This window comes from Lolium rigidum, chromosome 7 (assembly GCF_022539505.1).
Source record: "Lolium rigidum isolate FL_2022 chromosome 7, APGP_CSIRO_Lrig_0.1, whole genome shotgun sequence".
Classification (NCBI taxonomy): domain Eukaryota; kingdom Viridiplantae; phylum Streptophyta; class Magnoliopsida; order Poales; family Poaceae; genus Lolium; species Lolium rigidum.
Genome location: NC_061514.1, coordinates 34,944,544 through 34,962,507, shown reverse-complemented (window position 1 = coordinate 34,962,507; position 17,964 = coordinate 34,944,544). Strand labels below are relative to the sequence as shown.

The window sequence follows — 17,964 nt, the reverse complement described above, 5'->3', positions numbered from 1 at the left end:
ATAACGGAGAGCATGCAAGATCATAAACAACACATAGGTAATAGATTGATCATCAACATAACATAATATTCTCTATCCATCGGATCCCAACAAACACAACATATAGCATTATAGATAGATGATCTTGATCATGTTAGGCAGCTCACAAGATCCGACAATGCAGCACATAAGGAGAAGACGACCATCTAGCTACTGCTATGGACCCATAGTCCAGGGGTGAACTACTCACTCATCACTCCGGAGGCGACCATGGCGGTGAAGAGTCCTCCGGGAGATGATTCCCCTCTCCGGCAGGGTGCCGGAGGCGATCTCCTGAATCCCCCGAGATGGGATTGGCGGCGGCGGCGTCTCTGGAAGGTTTTCCGTATCGTGGCTCTCGGTACTGGGGGTTTCGCGACGAAGACTATATGTAGGCGGAAGGGCAGGTCAGCGAGCCACACGAGGGCCCCACACGCCAGGGCCGCGCGGCCAAGGCCCAGGCCGCGCCGCCCTGTTGTGGCGGCGCCTCGTGGCCCCACTTCGTAAGTCCTCCGGTCTTCTGGAAGCTTCGTGTAAAAATAGGCCCCTGGGCGTTGATTTCGTCCAATTCCGAGAATATTTCCTTACTAGGATTTCTGAAACCAAAAATAGCAGAAAACAGCAACTGGCTCTTCGGCATCTCGTTAATAGGTTAGTGCCGGAAAATGCATAAATATGACATAAAGTATGCATAAAACATGTAGATATCATCAATAATGTGGCATGGAACATAAGAAATTATCGATACGTCGGAGGCGTATCAGAGCTCAATTCTCAAAGTTCCACCAATACTCAAAGACCACTCGTTCTACAAAATCACAATTGGGAACATTTCTATTTGGATTTCCCCGTGGTGTTAAGATTGGTACACCATCTATGACAATCTCATTGTGCAATGGGACAACTTTATTTATCCTTCCCATGTCAAGGATTTGTGGCTCCCTAACCAAAAGGCATGTAACAACCAGCTAATTGATGCGCTTTTTCAGGTACATATGGAAAATATTATCAAACAAACAACAATCATCTCCTCTCAGGACAACAATATTATATGCTAGAAACTCACACCCTCGGGTAAACGAACAAAAAAGTGATTACTGTGCTTGTCTTCAAAAACTACAAGAACTAGGTAAGCCAAAGCCAAGGCAAGTTTACCTTGTCAGAGTCCATCTTCTAAAGCAAATTTGGAGAAATAAATATATAACTCCAAGACTGCAAGTGTTCGGATGCGGATTTCTTAGAAGATGATATACACTTTTTATTTAATTGTAATTTTGCTAGAGCTGCATGGTTTAGTGCCCCTTGGTTTGTAAGATCAATTATCTTACGGTTAATTTTGAATCCCTTTTTCAAATCATTCTGAATTTTTTGAACATGAACCAACCTCATGCTTCCTTGCCGAACATACTAACCTTTACGTGGTGCCTTTGGAAATCTAGAAACGACAATTTATCTTCCAGGAAAGAGGAAGCACCTCACAAAATTCAGCAGATGGCATGTGCAATTCAACAACATTTGGAGTTGGTTGCTACCCTTCAGACTTCTTCTATGTAGGAACATGTATCCAACAAACAAACCCGAGATGGTGCAAGATCAAAGCATAAAGCTCAAGATGGAAGCAAAATTAAAACTGGATTATTAATTATAGGACCCAAACTGTATTCAAATGCTGCATGGAAGACTCGCAAGAACCCAGGTGCAGCGGAGAGAAAGTTTATAGGACTCGTTGTTTTCTCTCAATTTCAGCAGGATGTGAACAATGTCAGAATCTATATTCAGGCACCTTCTTCGTCCATGTCGAAGGGCGTTGAACTCTTGGCTGCGCCTACAAAACCTACCCGCCGTCACTCTCAGATCAATGATACTTTTTGTTTAATGAAAAGGCGATTACATCCGCACAAGCACCGTTGCCATCCCATGCTTTTTTTTGTAATATAAGAAAGTTCTAGTGGTGAGTCTACTGTAACTATTGTAGAGCTCTTTTACGGTGATTGGCACGGAACCTAGGTTCCGTCTAATTAAATTTGGGTTCCATCTAATCAAAAATTTCGTGGCCGTTGATTAAATCGGTGATAAATATTGTGTAACTTCTATAATGCTATAACAATTATAAACGGACGTTTTATTGTCAACTCATCAAATCAGAATAAAAAAATGTTGAGCAACCAAATCAATCAGGCCTGATTGCTCTATATTGGACTCGTCGTGGCCTTCTTCACACAGGAGCGTCCGATCGCCACCCTCCCCATGTCGCTGGGATCGCTGGAGGTCAGGCCCTGTCCTCTCCGTCGTAGGCGCCAGCCGCCGCCGCCCCTCCCCATGTCGCCCGGATCGTTGGAGGTCAGGCCCCCGTCCTCTCCGTCGCAGGCGCTAGCCGCCGCCCCTCCCCACGTCGCGGTGATCGCTGGAGGTCAGGCCCCGTCCTCTCCGCGTCGCAGGCGAACGGTACGTGGTGGTTAGCGCCTGTCGTCGATAGGACTAGCGGCAGGAGGTGGCGCAGAGGCTATCCATGGATCTCCCCCAGTCGGCGACGGGATCGGAACATGGACGTTCGGCGACGTGGATCCCAGCCAGGGTTACCTTCCAAGCCGGCCACTCGTGCTTTCCTCGACGATTTTTTGCATAATTTGCAAGGCGCACACGATCGGGATGACGCAGCGTAGCTCGCCGACCGTGGCCTGCCAGCCTCCAACCAGGCGCTGCTCACTGACCCGAGCACCTCTGACTAGGCTTCCCGTTCCGTTCCTGACAGACTTCATGCTGACAGCAACAACAATGTAATCAAGACCAACTGTAGAGTGGTCAGCTGAGCATCTACTGTTGCCGATCGATATTGATATCGATAGAACTTGTAATTACAAGGAGTAGATTGAAATGTACGTTTCCTTGTAGTAAGGTAGTTTGTTTATTTTGATCATTCATTTAGCCGATCTGCCCGTGCGAGCTAGCTTAGTAATTATTCTCTTGCGTACTCTCTTCCTCTGCTTGTATTCTTGTAGCCTTGGCATGTAATCAGCTTGTATTCTTGTAGCCTTGGCATGTAATCATCTAGCTACTGAGATTCAGAACTTTATCAAATGATTACGTACCAATGTACCAATAGTAATATTTAATTAAAAGTGTTCTACATATGGACTATTGGTGCACTTATTCTCATTATTCGTTCATGGGCACACTATAATTTTAAAAGAAAAAAAAAACATAATATTTGAACATAGCGATGAACTATCTTCGTCCTTTCCACTCTGGGCGGCATCGAGGTAGGCACCAAAAGGGGCATCATCATTCCACCCATCATAACTATCATATAGGATCAGCTGGTATCTTGCTAGCTGATTCACGAAGGATGGCATTAAACATTGCAACATCTAAACGGGTTACACATTTCTAGCAGAACAAATCAAATACATGTTACAGTAGCAATAATGAAAGATGCCTAATCTTTTGAAACGAAGGGCGTCGATGAACTCATGAACAGCAGTTTTGCCAATACTGGCAAACAGTCACTCATGCCCACCAGCACGAACGGGGCAAATTCTACTGAACACGTCGTGAAAGGCAGCCTTCCACAAGTTAACAGAAAAGTTGTCTTGCTGCTGATCACCCAAAGAAGGGTCTGACACTCTCCTAGCCTTTGGGGTTGAGGAACCTTCTGTTGGGGTTTGCATGTGAGGAGTTAAATGCCTGGAAAAGAACGTTCTTCAGAAAATTCACAATGTGGAGAAACAAGAATTATTTAGAGATCAGTAGGGCTAAAAGAATCACTCCAGAGTAATTCTTATAGGATTGCAAGCCTAGTTTGGAGCAAGGAATGCTCACAGTTAAGACTTAAGAGTCAACAAGATCATATGATCTGAGTAAAATATTACCTGCCAGCACATTGTCTCGACAATCCGAGAAATATCCAGGATTCAATCCTCTCTAGTGCAGCTAAAATTGTACTTGTTTCTTTCCAATCATCTGGTATATTCAGTACAACATGTTTGGTTTGTTTCCCATTGGAGTTGTTTTTCCATAGCATTGGCGTGGATTTCCCATCAAACCAATGTGCATCACCATTTATATTGTTAGTCATCATGGTTGGACTCATTTGGTGTGAAATGTCAAGATTTTGAGATTATGTCCCTGAGGATAACTGTATTGAACAGCCAGAATGTCAACCTGCATTAAGTGTAAACTATTAATGGAAAAAACATAATTCTTATGCCATATCTCATATGGTCAGTATAGCATTATCCATATCTTACCTCAAAGCATCATTACTGCAGGACTTTGCAACAGAAACAAGACCATAAACAATGTTTTTTGCTACTGAAGCTCTCTTATCTGAGGACCAAACCTTGGATGCATGAATGTACAGCCCAGAAATACGCCAAGCTGGGGTATGCACCTTATGTGCTGAACTTCCATACTCAGACAATACAGAGTACAGAGAAACTTCGATGCTCAGTCAGAGCAACAACCAGTGATGCTCAAATGCTTAAGGGAGCTAGATGATATCTCATCGAAATTTTGCACATCACAACATAACGGATCCATAGGCTCACATACAGTTCATGTGCTGCGACTCTAATCGAATTCAGATACTAGCAAATTCACATTAATGAATGGCATTAGAGAGGACATACTTACAGAAGACGTGAAGTTGAGCCGCCGCGGCCCACTCCTTCCTCGCCTAGCTCCGGCGGCCGAAACCACCCACCGCCGCCACCGCTCCTCCCCTCGCCGGCCATGTCCGACGTCGCAGCCGCTGCTTCTCCCCTCGCCGGCCATGTCCGACGCCGCAGCCGCCGCTTCTCCCGTCGCTGGCCTCCACCAACACCGCCGATCCTCACCTTGCCAGGCGCCCTCCGTCGCTGTCGTCCCCTCCACCCCGCGCTTCCCTCCGTCGCCGCTCCCTGCCCTCCGTCCCGGAGATCGCCGAGAGAGATCCTCCGTCTCCTTCCACTTCCCTCCACCGCGGGACTCGCCGGGAGAGAACCTCCGTGGCCTCCCCTCCGTCACATTCCACTCCCCCACCATCGCAGGGCAAGACGGGAGAGACCCCGCCCCTCCGTCGCCGGGCTTCCAGAGTGAGAGAGTGAGAGATGAGAGAAGGAGAGGTTGAGAGGATGAGAGAGACAAGATAGCGAGGTTGATTTAGATTTGGTGAGAATAGGACGGGAAACTCTCATTTGCAATTAGTTGCGCCCGCACCCCATTTTTTGTTGTGACACTTCTAAGTTTCCAAAAAATGCAAACTAAAATTCTAGACATACATTGTGTTGTTTCTTGTGCATCTGTGAAGTTTCATCCAAAAATATGTCAAAATGTGACCTGTGTAAAAAAGAGAAGACGCACGTAAATAGTGTCACGTACTATTTACACATCATTTGTTCTTTTTGTGTAGGCCACATTGTGACATATTTTTGGATGAAATTTCACAGATGCACAAGATACAATAGAATGTATGTCTAAAATTTTAGTTTGCATTTTTTTGAAAACTTGGAAATGTCAGAACAAAAATGGGGTGCGGGCGCAACTAGTTGCGGAATATCCAGTCACGAATAGGACTGACAACTTTATGATGTGTGAAAATATGATTATTTATTTGTTGCTTTAAGATTTGTATAGTTTGATCAGATGATTTGGCCGCTTAAAAGGACGTTTGTCTTTTATAATTTTCGCAAAATATATTTGAGGTTCCGGTCCCACATAATTTGGTTCCGGTCCCGTAATTTTAGTTCCGTCAGTTTGGTTCCGTCTAATTACCACCGTTAGATCAGGGTAGATGGATGGTTATTAAAAATGCCAATCACCCTAAAACTTGTATTGTATTCAACATAATCGTCCATAGCACACTGTTAAGTCGTCTTTGTTTTCTCCAGATCTAGATTACAGATGCGCATATCAATGATACTTTTTGTTTAACTAGTAAAAATGCCCGTGTGTTGCCACGGACGAGCGACATCACACATAAACAAATCAAAAGTGTGGTTAAAATACAAAGATTATGGTTCTTTTGATGAGGAAGGAAGGGCTAGTACAGGTATGGTACTGAGAGACTCAAATGGATCAATTATCTTCTCAGCGCACCGTTGCCTGCAACATTGCAATGCCATGGAAGCAGAAGTAAGTACGATGATGGAGGGTTTAGTTCTAGCTCATAAGTGGTCGGAGGATCCAATCATCATTCAAACCGATTGTGCATTGGTGGTGTCGCCTGTGAGAGAGAATAACCGCAACAAATCGGCGTATGGTCATCTTTTCAAGAAAGTTAAGCGGTTGATTAATATTCGTGAAGCAAGATGCATCAAGATTAATTACTCAAAAGCAAAATAGGGTTGCTCATAGTTTAGCAAATTTGGATAGAACTGGAGGAAAAGTACTGACTGTTGGGTACGTCTATATCACACCTAGTGCTAGCTGATTGTCATTCTATGGTAGAGTAATAAAATCTCGAGTATTCTTCACAAAAAAATACAAAGATTATGTCCTTAACCTATGATATTGTGTCTAACAAGGCTGATTTATGTCATTATACGGAGCAACAAAGCAGAGTACGTAGCGACATCCATAGTAGGCAAACAGATGAGAACAAAGCAATTGTGTTGCCTCACAAGCCTTATTTTTCAAATTTGCACTTGAGACATGCATAGCTTCAACACGTGCACGTGCAAGTGAAGCATGGATGCGAAGAGTAATTCTGTTGTGAGCAGGCAACTTTTAGAAAGAAAAAAATGAGCACATTAAAATTGTAATGAATAAGAACTATCTAGGATAATAAGTACATCATTTTTAAAAATATTCTTGGAACATCAACCTAATTATTTCTATTGCATTTTTAAACCATACACACACAGATGAAGAACTTATTTGAACAACTAATATAAATCCAAAAAAGAAGATTAAAAAAACCATACAGGGAATTTTTCAAATCAGATCGCACCGTGCCCTGACTCCTGAAATAAAGAAAATGTTTCAAGTGAAGTAAATAGCTACATGCATATTATAGTGCTCTTTGATACGTCTCCGACGTATCGATAATTTCTTATGTTCCATGCCACATTATTGATGATATCTACATGTTTTGTACATATTATATGTCATATTTATGCGTTTTCCGGAACTAACCTATTGACGAGATGCCGAAGGGCAAGTTCCTGTTTTCTGCTGTTTTTGGTTCCAGAAATCCTAGTAAGGAAATATTCTCGGAATCGGATGAAATCAACGCCCAGGTTCCTATTTTGCCCGGAAGCATCCAGAACACCAGAGAGTCGCCAGAGGGGGGCCACATAGGCCCCAGATGATAGGGTGGCGCGGCCCACCCCCTGGCCGCGCGGCCCTATGGTGTCGTCGCCCCTTCGACCTTCTGACGCCGCCTCTTCGCCTATAAAAAGGTCCCAGACCTAAAACATCGAGACGGAAAGCCACGGTACGAGAAACCTTCCAGAGCCGCCGCCATCGCGAAGCCAAGATCTGGGGGACATGAGTCTCTGTTCCGGCACGCCGCCGGGACGGGGAAGTGCCCCCGGAAGGCTTCTCCATCAACACCACCGCCATCTTCATCAACGCTGCTTGTCTCCCATGAGGAGGGAGTAGTTCTCCATCGAGGCTCGGGGCTGTACCGGTAGCTATGTGGTTAATCTCTCTCGTATGTACTTCAATACAATGATCTCATGAGCTGCTTTACATGATTGAGATTCATATGAGTTTTGTATCACAATTCATCTATGTGCTACTCTAGTGATGTTATTAAAGTATTCTATTCCTCCTGCATGGTGTAAAGTGGACAGGGTGTGCATCATGTAGTACTTGGCGTAGTTTATGATCGTGATCTCTCGTAGATTGTGAAGTTAACTATTACTGTGATGGTATTGATGTGATCTATTTGGTTATGTTGATCTATCTTGCACTCTAAGGTTATTTAAATATGAACATTGAATTGTGGAGCTTGTTAACTCCGGCATTGAGGGTTCATGTAATCCTACGCAATGTGTTCATCATCCAACAAGAGAGTGTAGAGTATGCATTTATCTATTCCGTTATGTGATCAATGTTGAGAGTGTCCACTAGTGAAAGTATGATCCCTAGGCCTTGTTCCTAAATATCGCTATCGTTGCTTGTTTACTCGTTTCTATTGCGTTACTACTCTTGCGTTACTACTCGCTTGTTTACTGTCCTGGGCAAAGCACTTTTCTGGTGCCGTTGCTACTGCTTATTCATACCACCTGTATTTCGCTATCTCTTCGCCTAACTAGTGCACCTATTAGGTGTGTTGGGGACACAAGAGACTTCTTGCTTTGTGGTTGCAGGGTTGCATGAGAGGGATATCTTGGACCTCTTCCTCCCTGAGATCGATAAACCTTGGGTGATCCACTTAAGGGAAACTTGCTGCTGTTCTACAAACCTCTGCTCTTGGAGGCCCAACACTGTCTACAAGAATAGAAGCACCCGTAGACATCAAGCTATTTTACGGCGCCGTTGCCGGGAGGAAAGGTAAAAGGTACTCACACTCCGGATCTCGGCTACTAAGCAATTTTCGCCGTTGTAAGTACTCTAAGCTATTTCCTTTAGATCCTGCAATTGCATCTTTTTGTTTCTTGTTTACACTAGTTTGGCATAATGAACAAGAATGAGCTTCTTATTCTATTTCCTGATTTAAAACATGGATTGTTTGATGCGAAAATTAAAAAACCTATGAAATCTTATTTGCATGATGGTAGTAATATTAGTATGAACGCTTTGAACACCATTGTTGATAATGATATGGAAAATTCTAAGCTTGGGGAAGCTAGCTTTGATGAGCATGATATTTTTAGTCCCCCAAGCATTGAGGAGAAAATTTTCTTTGATGATACTTTGCCTCCTATTTATGATGATTATAATGATAGTGGTCTTTTGGTGCCACCTACTATGGAGAGTAAATTTTGTTGTGATTATACTATGCCTCCTATATGTAATGATGAGAATAATAATGATAGCTACTTTGTTGAATTTGCTCCCACTACAACTAATAAAATTGATTATGCTTATGTGGAGAGTAATAATTTTATGCATGAGACTCATGATAAGAATGCTTTATGTGATAGTTATATTGTTGAGTTTGCTCATGTTGCTACTGAAAGTTATTATGAGAGAGGAAAATATGGTTGTAGAAATTTTCATGTTACTAAAATGCCTCTCTATGTGCTGAAATTTTTGAAGCTACACTTGTTCTATCTTCCTATGCTTGTCACTTTGCTCTTCATGAACTTGTTTATTTACAAGATTCCTATGCATAGGAAGCATGTTAGACTTAAATGTGTTTTGAATTTGCCTCTTGATGCTCTCTTTTGCTTCAACTACTATTTCTTGCGAGTGCATCATCAAAACTGCTAAGCCCATCTTAATGGCTATAAAGAAAGAACTTCTTGGGAGATAACCCATGTTTTATTTTGCTACAGTACTTTGTTTTATATTTGTGTCTTGGAAGTTGTTACTACTGTAGCAACCTCTCCTTATCTTAATTTTTTTGCAAAGGTTGGGAGGAGTGTCATCATCATAATGAAACTAAAATAAAAAGGCACTCCTTCATGGTATGAGATTGTTGGCAGGCACCCGAGGATTCGGTTAGCCATGGTTTGTGAAAGAAAGGTTGGAAGGAGTGCCACCCAAAAATAAAAATAATTCATGGGAGCCGCTCTTTGAAGGTTTGTCTAACGAGGGGGTTAGAGTGCCCACTACCATTCGTTGACAACAACAAACACCTCTCAAAACTTTACTTTTATGCTCTCTTTATGTTTTCAAAACCAAAGCTCTAGCACAAATATAGCAATCGATGCTTTCCTCTTTGAAGGGCCATTCTTTTACTTTATGTTGAGTCAGTTTACCTACTTCCTTCCATCTTAGAAGCAAACACTTGTGTCAATTGTGCATTGATTCTTACATACTTGCTTATTTGCATTCATCATATTACTTTGTGTTGACAATTATCCATGAGATATGCATGTTACAAGTTGAAAGCAACCGCTGAAACTTATATCTTCCTTTGTGTTGCTTCGATGCCTTTACTTTGAACTTATTGCTTTATGAGTTAACTCTTGCGCAAGACCTTTGATGCTTGTCTTGAAAGTACTATTCATGAAAAGTTTTGCTATATGTTATCTACTTGTTAGCAACTATAGATCATTGCCTTGAGTCACTTCATTCATTTCATATGCTTTGTAATAGTATGATCAAGGTTATGTAAGTAGCATGTCACTACAGAAATTATTCTTTTTATCGTTTACCTGCTCGGGACGAGCGAGAACTAAGCTTAGGGATGCTGATACGTCCCCGACGTATCCATAATTTCTGTCGTTCCATGCTTGTTTTATGACAATACTTACATGTTTTGCTTGCACTTTATGATGATTTCATGCATTTTCCGGAACTAACCTATTAACAAGATGCCACAGTGCCAGTTCCTGTTTTCTGCTGTTTTTGGTTCCAGAAAGGCTGTTCGGGCAATATTCTTGGAATTCGACGAAACGAAGACCAAACCTCCTATTTTTCCCGGAAGCATCCAGAACACCGAAGAAGAGTCGGAGAGGGGCCGGAGGGCCACCACACCATAGGGCGGCGCGGCCTGGCCCGGGCCGGCGCCGGCCTGTGGTGGGGAGCCCCTGAGTGCCCCCCGCGCCGCCTCTTCGCCTATAAAATCCCTTTCGACCTAAAAACACCGTAACTCTTGACGAAACTCCGAGAAAGACTCCGGGGCGCCGCCACCATCGCGAAACTCCAATTTGGGGGACGAAGTCTCCGTCCCAAGCACCTCGCCGGGACGGGGAAGTGCCCCGGAAGCCATCTCCATCAACGCCATCGCCTCCATCATGCTCCGTGAGTAGTTCCCCCATGGACTACGGGTTCTAGCTGTAGCTAGTTGGTATTCTCTCCCCCATGTACTTCAATACAATGATCTCATGAGCTGCCTTACATGATTGAGATTCATCTGATGTAATCAGTGTTGTGTTTGTCGGGATCCGATGGATTGTTACATTATGATTGTCTATCTACAAAGTTTATGAAGTTATTGTTGCTGCAATATTGTTGTGTTTAATGCTTGTCACTAGGGCCCGAGTGGCAGGATCTTAGATTTGAGCTCTATACTTATTGCTTAGATTGTATCTACAAGTTATATGCACATGTCACTGTCCGGAACCAATGGCCCCGAAGTGACAGAAATCGGGACAACCGGAGGGGATGGCGGTGATGTGAGGGACACATGTTTTCACGGAGTGTTAATGCTTTGCTCCGGTGCTCTATTAAAAGGAGTACCTTAATATCCAGTAGTTTCCCTTGAGGCCCGGCTGCCACCGGCTGGTAGGACAAAAGATGTTGTGCAAGTTTCTCATTGCGAGCACGTACGACTATTATTGGAAAGCATGCCTACATGATTAATGATCTTGATATTCTGTCTTAATGCTATTTTAATCCTATCAATTGCCCGACTGTAATTTGTTCAACCGACACTTGTTATTGGAGAGTTACCACTAGTGTAGATAGCTGGGAACCCCGGTCCATCTTTCATCATCATATACTCGTTCTACATGTCAACTGTTTTCTGGTGCCATTGCTCTCATACTACTACTACTGCTGCTGTGTTACTCGTTACTATTGCTCTCATACCACTCGCTACTTTCACATCACCCTCGTTACTAGTGCTTTTCCGAGTGCAGCTGAATTGACAACTCAGTTGTTAAGGCTTATAAGTATTCTTTACCTCCCCTTGTGTCGAATCAATAAATTTGGGTTTTACTTCCCTCGAAGACTGTTGCGATCCCCTATACTTGTGGGTCATCAAGGAGACAGAAAACATGCAGCAACCGACCGGCCTATCCCCCCCCCCCACCCCCCACGAAGCCGTCAACAAGCAGGCATGACTAAACTCTCTAATTAAGTACGTATTTTTTTAGGAAATCACCGGGAAGAATCACCCCCAAATGTTGGCATGAAACTCAGAAAATCCAAAATACATTACCCCCAAATGTTGGCATGAAACTCAGAAAATCCAAAACACATTACCCCCAAATGTTGGCATGAAACTAAGTTCTAATCTAGTATAAACGTGTAATTTAAAACAGTGTGAGCAGAGTACCTTGAGGAGCTTGTGCTTCATTCCCACCTTCATATGCGGATCCTTCTGAGACCATGCTCTTAACAACAACAAAAAAGTTCATCATTACACAATCCGACAGATGACGAAGATGAAGGTGAAGCTGAATTTGCAGGTAAAATTCATTGACGTGTATAAAAGGGCAGTGTACAGTAGTTGGTGGAAATGAGATATATTTATGTACCTACACATAATGTGAGAATTCTATTGTCCAGCAGCAAAACGATATAAAGGCAAGATCACAACACATGCATGCATCTGGGCCTGCCGCTGTTGACAAGTACTACTGATGGAGATCATCCTCGTCCCATACTCTCCTCTGTTAAGTTTAACAATTTTGAAGCAACTTCCCGTGCAGTGTTTGAATCAACATCAGTCTGGTTCTCATCGTGATTTGGTGATACATAATCAAAATGGGCTAATCTCAGAGGGGATCACAAATGCTTTCTGTAATTTCATTTAAACTTACCACTAATTATTTACATATATCAGATCAAAATGTGCTACTCTCAAAGAGGAGCAGCATGATTTAATGTCTAGTAATTTAAACTGTACTATGAAGGCAATAAATCCAGTCTAATACATGAAGGAAAGATATATAAATTTAAAGAATTACACAAATCACGAAAGAGAGAAACCAAGAAACGAAGTAATAAAGCTAGACTTGTCCCTGGAAACGATAACTTTATGCCTCCGAGGAAACCACCATAAATTGCCACGGTGAGTTGGCTGGAAGCCTACAAACTAAGCTTTTTTAGAACAACAATCTTTACTGGGGTATAGATGAACAACACCACAAACCATTTCGAAATGATATAAATGGTGAACTGCACATCACTATCGAGAGGCAGTGAGAAGAACGTGTATAAGTGTGTAGGCTAGATAACATTTCCCAGATGAAAAACAGTGAAGAACCATCTAATTTTCTCAACCCAATCAGGCAATGTGGCAAAAGTATAGAATATCATCATTTATTCTCTCGCACTCTGCTACTAATTTATTATCAATCAAAGTACATATCTTGAATGGTGATCATACCATAGCTACCAATAATCCCAACTCATGATTTTACTTCGTTCATAAAATCAGAATATCTCTAAAAACACAACTATACTTGTCGACCTTCAACCTGAGAAGCTGTGTGAACTATCCATGATAGAAATGATCATAAATCTATTAGAAAGCATTTTACATCAAGTATAGCCGCAGTCAGAATATGACATAATGAATGGCGATCGTATAGCTACCAATAATGAACAGATAATGTTACTTCATAGATAAATTCAGAGTATCTCTGTAGCACAACTGTACTTGTTAGGCTTCAACCTAACAAGCTGTTTGAACTATCCAAGATAGCAATGATCATAAATCTAGAAAGATATATGTACATTTGCTATAAGTAATATGAAATGGAATGTTTAAACAGAAATAAGCATGGTGCTCCAATAAACAGTTTTTCCAGCAAACTGCACTGGTGGAAACTAAATACATAACAACTTCTAGGTTGCAGATACTGGCAGTTAAGGCATGAACTTCTATCGCATCTACCAAATAATACACCCATAAAATTGAAACTATAGTCCACATGCCACCCCATAACAACAATAAATATGAATGCTCCAACAACATTGACATTGATGCCACTCCGAGGAACACCACTGCGTCAAATCAAAATCGACATTGACGCCACTCCGAGGTCATCAACCAAATAGAAATTGATCTAGCCAAATACTCTTTCTCCTTCCCATCTGATTGATTTGGATAGCGATGGCTAGCCACACCACACACAACACAACTGCCCTCTGTATTCTGATGATTTGGTAAAGCAAATTCCGATAATCACCGGCCTCATCCGTTGAGGCCGGTGATTATCGGAATTTGCTTTACAGGTAAAATTCATTGACGTGTATAAAAGGGTAGTGTACAGTAGTTGGTGGAAATGAGTTTCAGCAGGAAACGCTTCGAACAGACAATTTGAAGGAGGCGAACTTATTCATACCTTCACAAGAAGAAGCCGCTGATGTCCTGGCCTGATCTGGAAGGAAGACGGATGCGGCGTCGATCTTCGGCCGCGGCAAGAGGACGAATCGCAGCGTGGAGGAGGCCATCTCCCGAGCGCGTGCATGTTTCTCTTGCTGCCCACGAGCTCGACCTGCGATAGCACGATGGTGCGGTGAACCCGTGCGCCTAGTGGGAGATCGCATATGAAGGGCAGACGCCGTGTTCGTCGCCGAGGAGGGACATCCGGAGCCAGGAGACCAGCCTGAGGCGCATGCGCGTGAGCCGTGCATCGAGCCCGAGCCCCACGGCTAGGGTTTCGCGGGCGCGTCCGCGTGGGTGCTGGAGAGCGCCACAACGACGAGGATCCCAAGGCGCGGGGACGTCGGAACCATGTGCCAGCGAGCCCGAGCTGATGCGGCTAGGGTTTTCCGCGGGGAGTCCAAGGGCCAAGGCGCGGCGACGCCGGAACCATGCCGGCCAGCCGGCGAGCCCGAGCTGATGCGGCTAGGGTTTGTCGCGGGTGTGCGCTGGGGCATAGAGAGGGTGCGTCGGTGGGGATTCGGTGACGGAGGTGGCATCCAAGTTCTCGTGGGTGGCGGCGTGCAGATGGAAGGGAAGGCGAGCGACTTTAGGGCGGCCCATGTTGACGCGGCCCAGCTAGGCGCGGGCGGAATGGTAGCGCGACGAGAACGACGAAAGTTAGCTGTAGTGGGATGCAGGCAGAATAGGGAACATATTCGTCCTTTTTAAGTAGTGTAGACTTCACTTTTATGGCCAATCAAAGAAATTTTTGCTCAGAATAACTAAAATAATGTGCAATAATCACTATCTTTAAGAATTCAATCACACATAACCACCTTCCACCGTAAATGCCCTAAGATTAAGGAATGCCATGACAATTGATAATTCCTCTGGCCCAAACTAATTACCGCAGCTCATGAGTACATTTACACTGGATGTACAGTAGTATGTGGCTACAGTAATTAAACTTATCGTTGGCCATGTCTAGGTAGGTTCTAGGACAGGTGCATGATGGATCTATGAGGACAAGGGCGAGCTGCTCTCAAGACAGAGATAGAAAAATTAGGAGAGGAGAAGGCGAACCAAAACAAAGAAACAAGAGGTAGAAGATAGATACGATACATGAGCACTCAAGTATAGATTGCTTGGTTTCAGGGAGATAGAGGTTTGATTCCAAACTATTTAAGTATGGTTATGTGGAAGACACACATGCTCACACAAGGTTTTTTGTTTTTGTTTTTTTTTGCGAAACACAGTACTATCAAAGACGCTCATACATACGCGCACACACTCACCCCTATGAACGCACACACGCACACCCTACTTATCCTAGTACAATCAGTGCTAAGCGCCATGTGATCTTCCATTTGATGTCCCTAGACCCACCTCCTTGGGTGCTAAAGGCAAATGATAAGATCCGAAGGGCGTTCTTATGGAAGGGCACTGACACTGTTAAGGGAGGGCATTGTCTTGTTAACTGGAAGACTGTATGCCATCCTAAACCAAACAGAGGACTTGGGATTTTAAACATAGATGTCATGAACACTGCCATGCGTGTTCGATGGGCTTGGAATCTGCGGGTTGGGGTTCTAAAGCCTTGGTGTACGATTGCTTCACCCATGGAAGAGCAAGATTGGCATCTATTCAACGCATCGACAAAGGTGGTCGTTGCTAATGGCCAGAGATGTTGTTTCTGGACCGATAGGTGGCTAAATGGGAAATCAATAGAAGACATCTATATGGCAATAAATCCTCTAACAAAGGCAAGAAGAACAGTAGCTGAAGCAGTCATCAATGGAAATTGGATTGATGACATCAAGAAGCCGATCAACATCCAAGGGTTTGTTCAGGTTGTAGCCATTTGGAAGAACTCAATGAAGTGCATATAAGACAAAATTCAGAGGATGAGTGGACATGGACCTGGGAGGCTGGAGGTTCTTTAACTTCAAACCGTTTACATGGCGCATTACAAAACCGCTCCGCAATGCAACATGTCAAAAGAAATCTGGGGAACTTGGGCTCCTTTGAGCTGCAAGATTGGAATCTCGTTGTTCATTAGAGAAAGAGTCTGGACGGCCAATTGGCTAGCAAAGCGTGGTCTCCCGCATAATGATAAATGTGCTTTCTACAAGTCAGCCGAAGAAGATCCCCAACATCTGTTCATTGGTTGTGCGGTGATCAATATCATTTGGAATTCAGTGATGAGTTGGGCAGGTCTAGCGCTGGTCGTCCCGTTCAGTAACCAGAACCTTAAAGTTTGGTGGCAACAAGCTTTGACAAATCTGCAGGGCACAAGCAAGAAAAAACTAAACACAATATGGTAATACTTACTTCCCAGTTGATCTGGCAAGAGAGAAATAACCGAGTGTTCGAAAATACCCACAAGCCAACATAAAAAATCATCGAGCAAATAAAATCTGAAGCAAAATTATGGTCGTTAGCTAGTAGAGGTCGCTTCATTCTATAAGGGATTGGTTTTTAGGAGTGTCTTAGTTTGTATGTACCTAGATCCTCAGTGACAATCCTCATGGTTGGGTCGTGTTTGTAACCTGTACTGTTTTCCCTTTGTGGGCTTTCCCTCTTCTTAATATATATACATGTAGTTCTCCTGCATGGTTCGAAAAAAAATTTAAGTATGGTTAGCCTACTTTACCTTTGGCACTGGTAGAAAAACAGGCTTCCGGGAAGCCCCATAAGTCGCGAAGGTAAAGGAACCGCGACTAATGGGGTCTTTAGTCGCGGTTCGTGTGGCGAACCGCGACCAAAGGCCTGGGCCCAGGGCGCACGGTGGCCAGCCGGTGCACGTGGGGAGCTTTAGTCGCGGTTGGCCAGGCCAACCGCGACTAAAGGTGCCCGAAGGCCTTTAGTCGCGGTTGGCCAGCCAACCGGGACTAAAGCCCCTCCCCTATATATACCCATCCAGCCATTTGGAGCCAACACTTAGCCATTTGGAGCCATTCTCTTCACAAACTTCACAAGTGAGTGTTAGGTTTGCTTTTGGTTCCTCTTATGCACATAAGGTGTTTGATGAAATGCCCCAAGAGCATGAAACAAACATGATATGAAGTGTTGGAGCCACACTTGAGCTTTCTCATTTATTTTTTCCTCCTCGATCGCGGTTAGCAACTTGAACCTTTGATGTGTCGTCATTGATACAATATGCATGTGTGTGTAGTTCATTGTTTAATTTATATTGTTTGTAGCTAGTTAGTTTAACAAATGCATGATGGTTAATTATATATTTTATATTATAATAATGCAGATGAATCGGCAATGGATGTACGGTAACCGACTCTCCGGCGAGTTCGATACGGGTTTGAAAGATTTCCTCGTAGTGGCTAATGCGAACAAGCGTGGGGGTTTTGTTATCTCGTCCATGTGTTAAGTGTAAGAATCGAAGGGTTACTCTTCCTCAAGAGATGTTCACATGCACCTGCTTCGGCACGGTTTCATGCCAAGCTATAATTGTTGGACCAAGCATGGAGAAAGAGGGGTTATAATGGAAGAAGATGAAGAAGGGGATGATTTCATCGATGAAAGCTATCTTTCTCATTTCGGTGATACTTTCATGGAGGATGCTGAAGGTGAAGGGGAAGGTGAAGGGGAAGGTGAAGAAGAGGATCCCGTTGATGATCTTGGTCGGACCATTGCTCGATGCACGAAGACGCTGCGAAACCGAAAAGGAGAGGGAGAATTTGGATCGCATGTTAGAGGATCACAGGAAGGCGCTCGTACCCCGGATGCGATGATGGTCCGAAAAAGCTGGGCTGCACACTCGGATTTGCTGAAATGGAAGGCACGAGCAGGTG

The 17,964-nt window shown here is 43.6% G+C and overlaps 1 pseudogene; it reads right to left on the bottom strand.

Moving 5' to 3' along the window:
• Positions 1-3,321: 3,321 nt before the first annotated feature.
• On the bottom strand, positions 3,322-4,108 carry LOC124671176 (annotated as a pseudogene).
• Between the last annotated feature and the right edge of the window lie 13,856 nt (positions 4,109-17,964).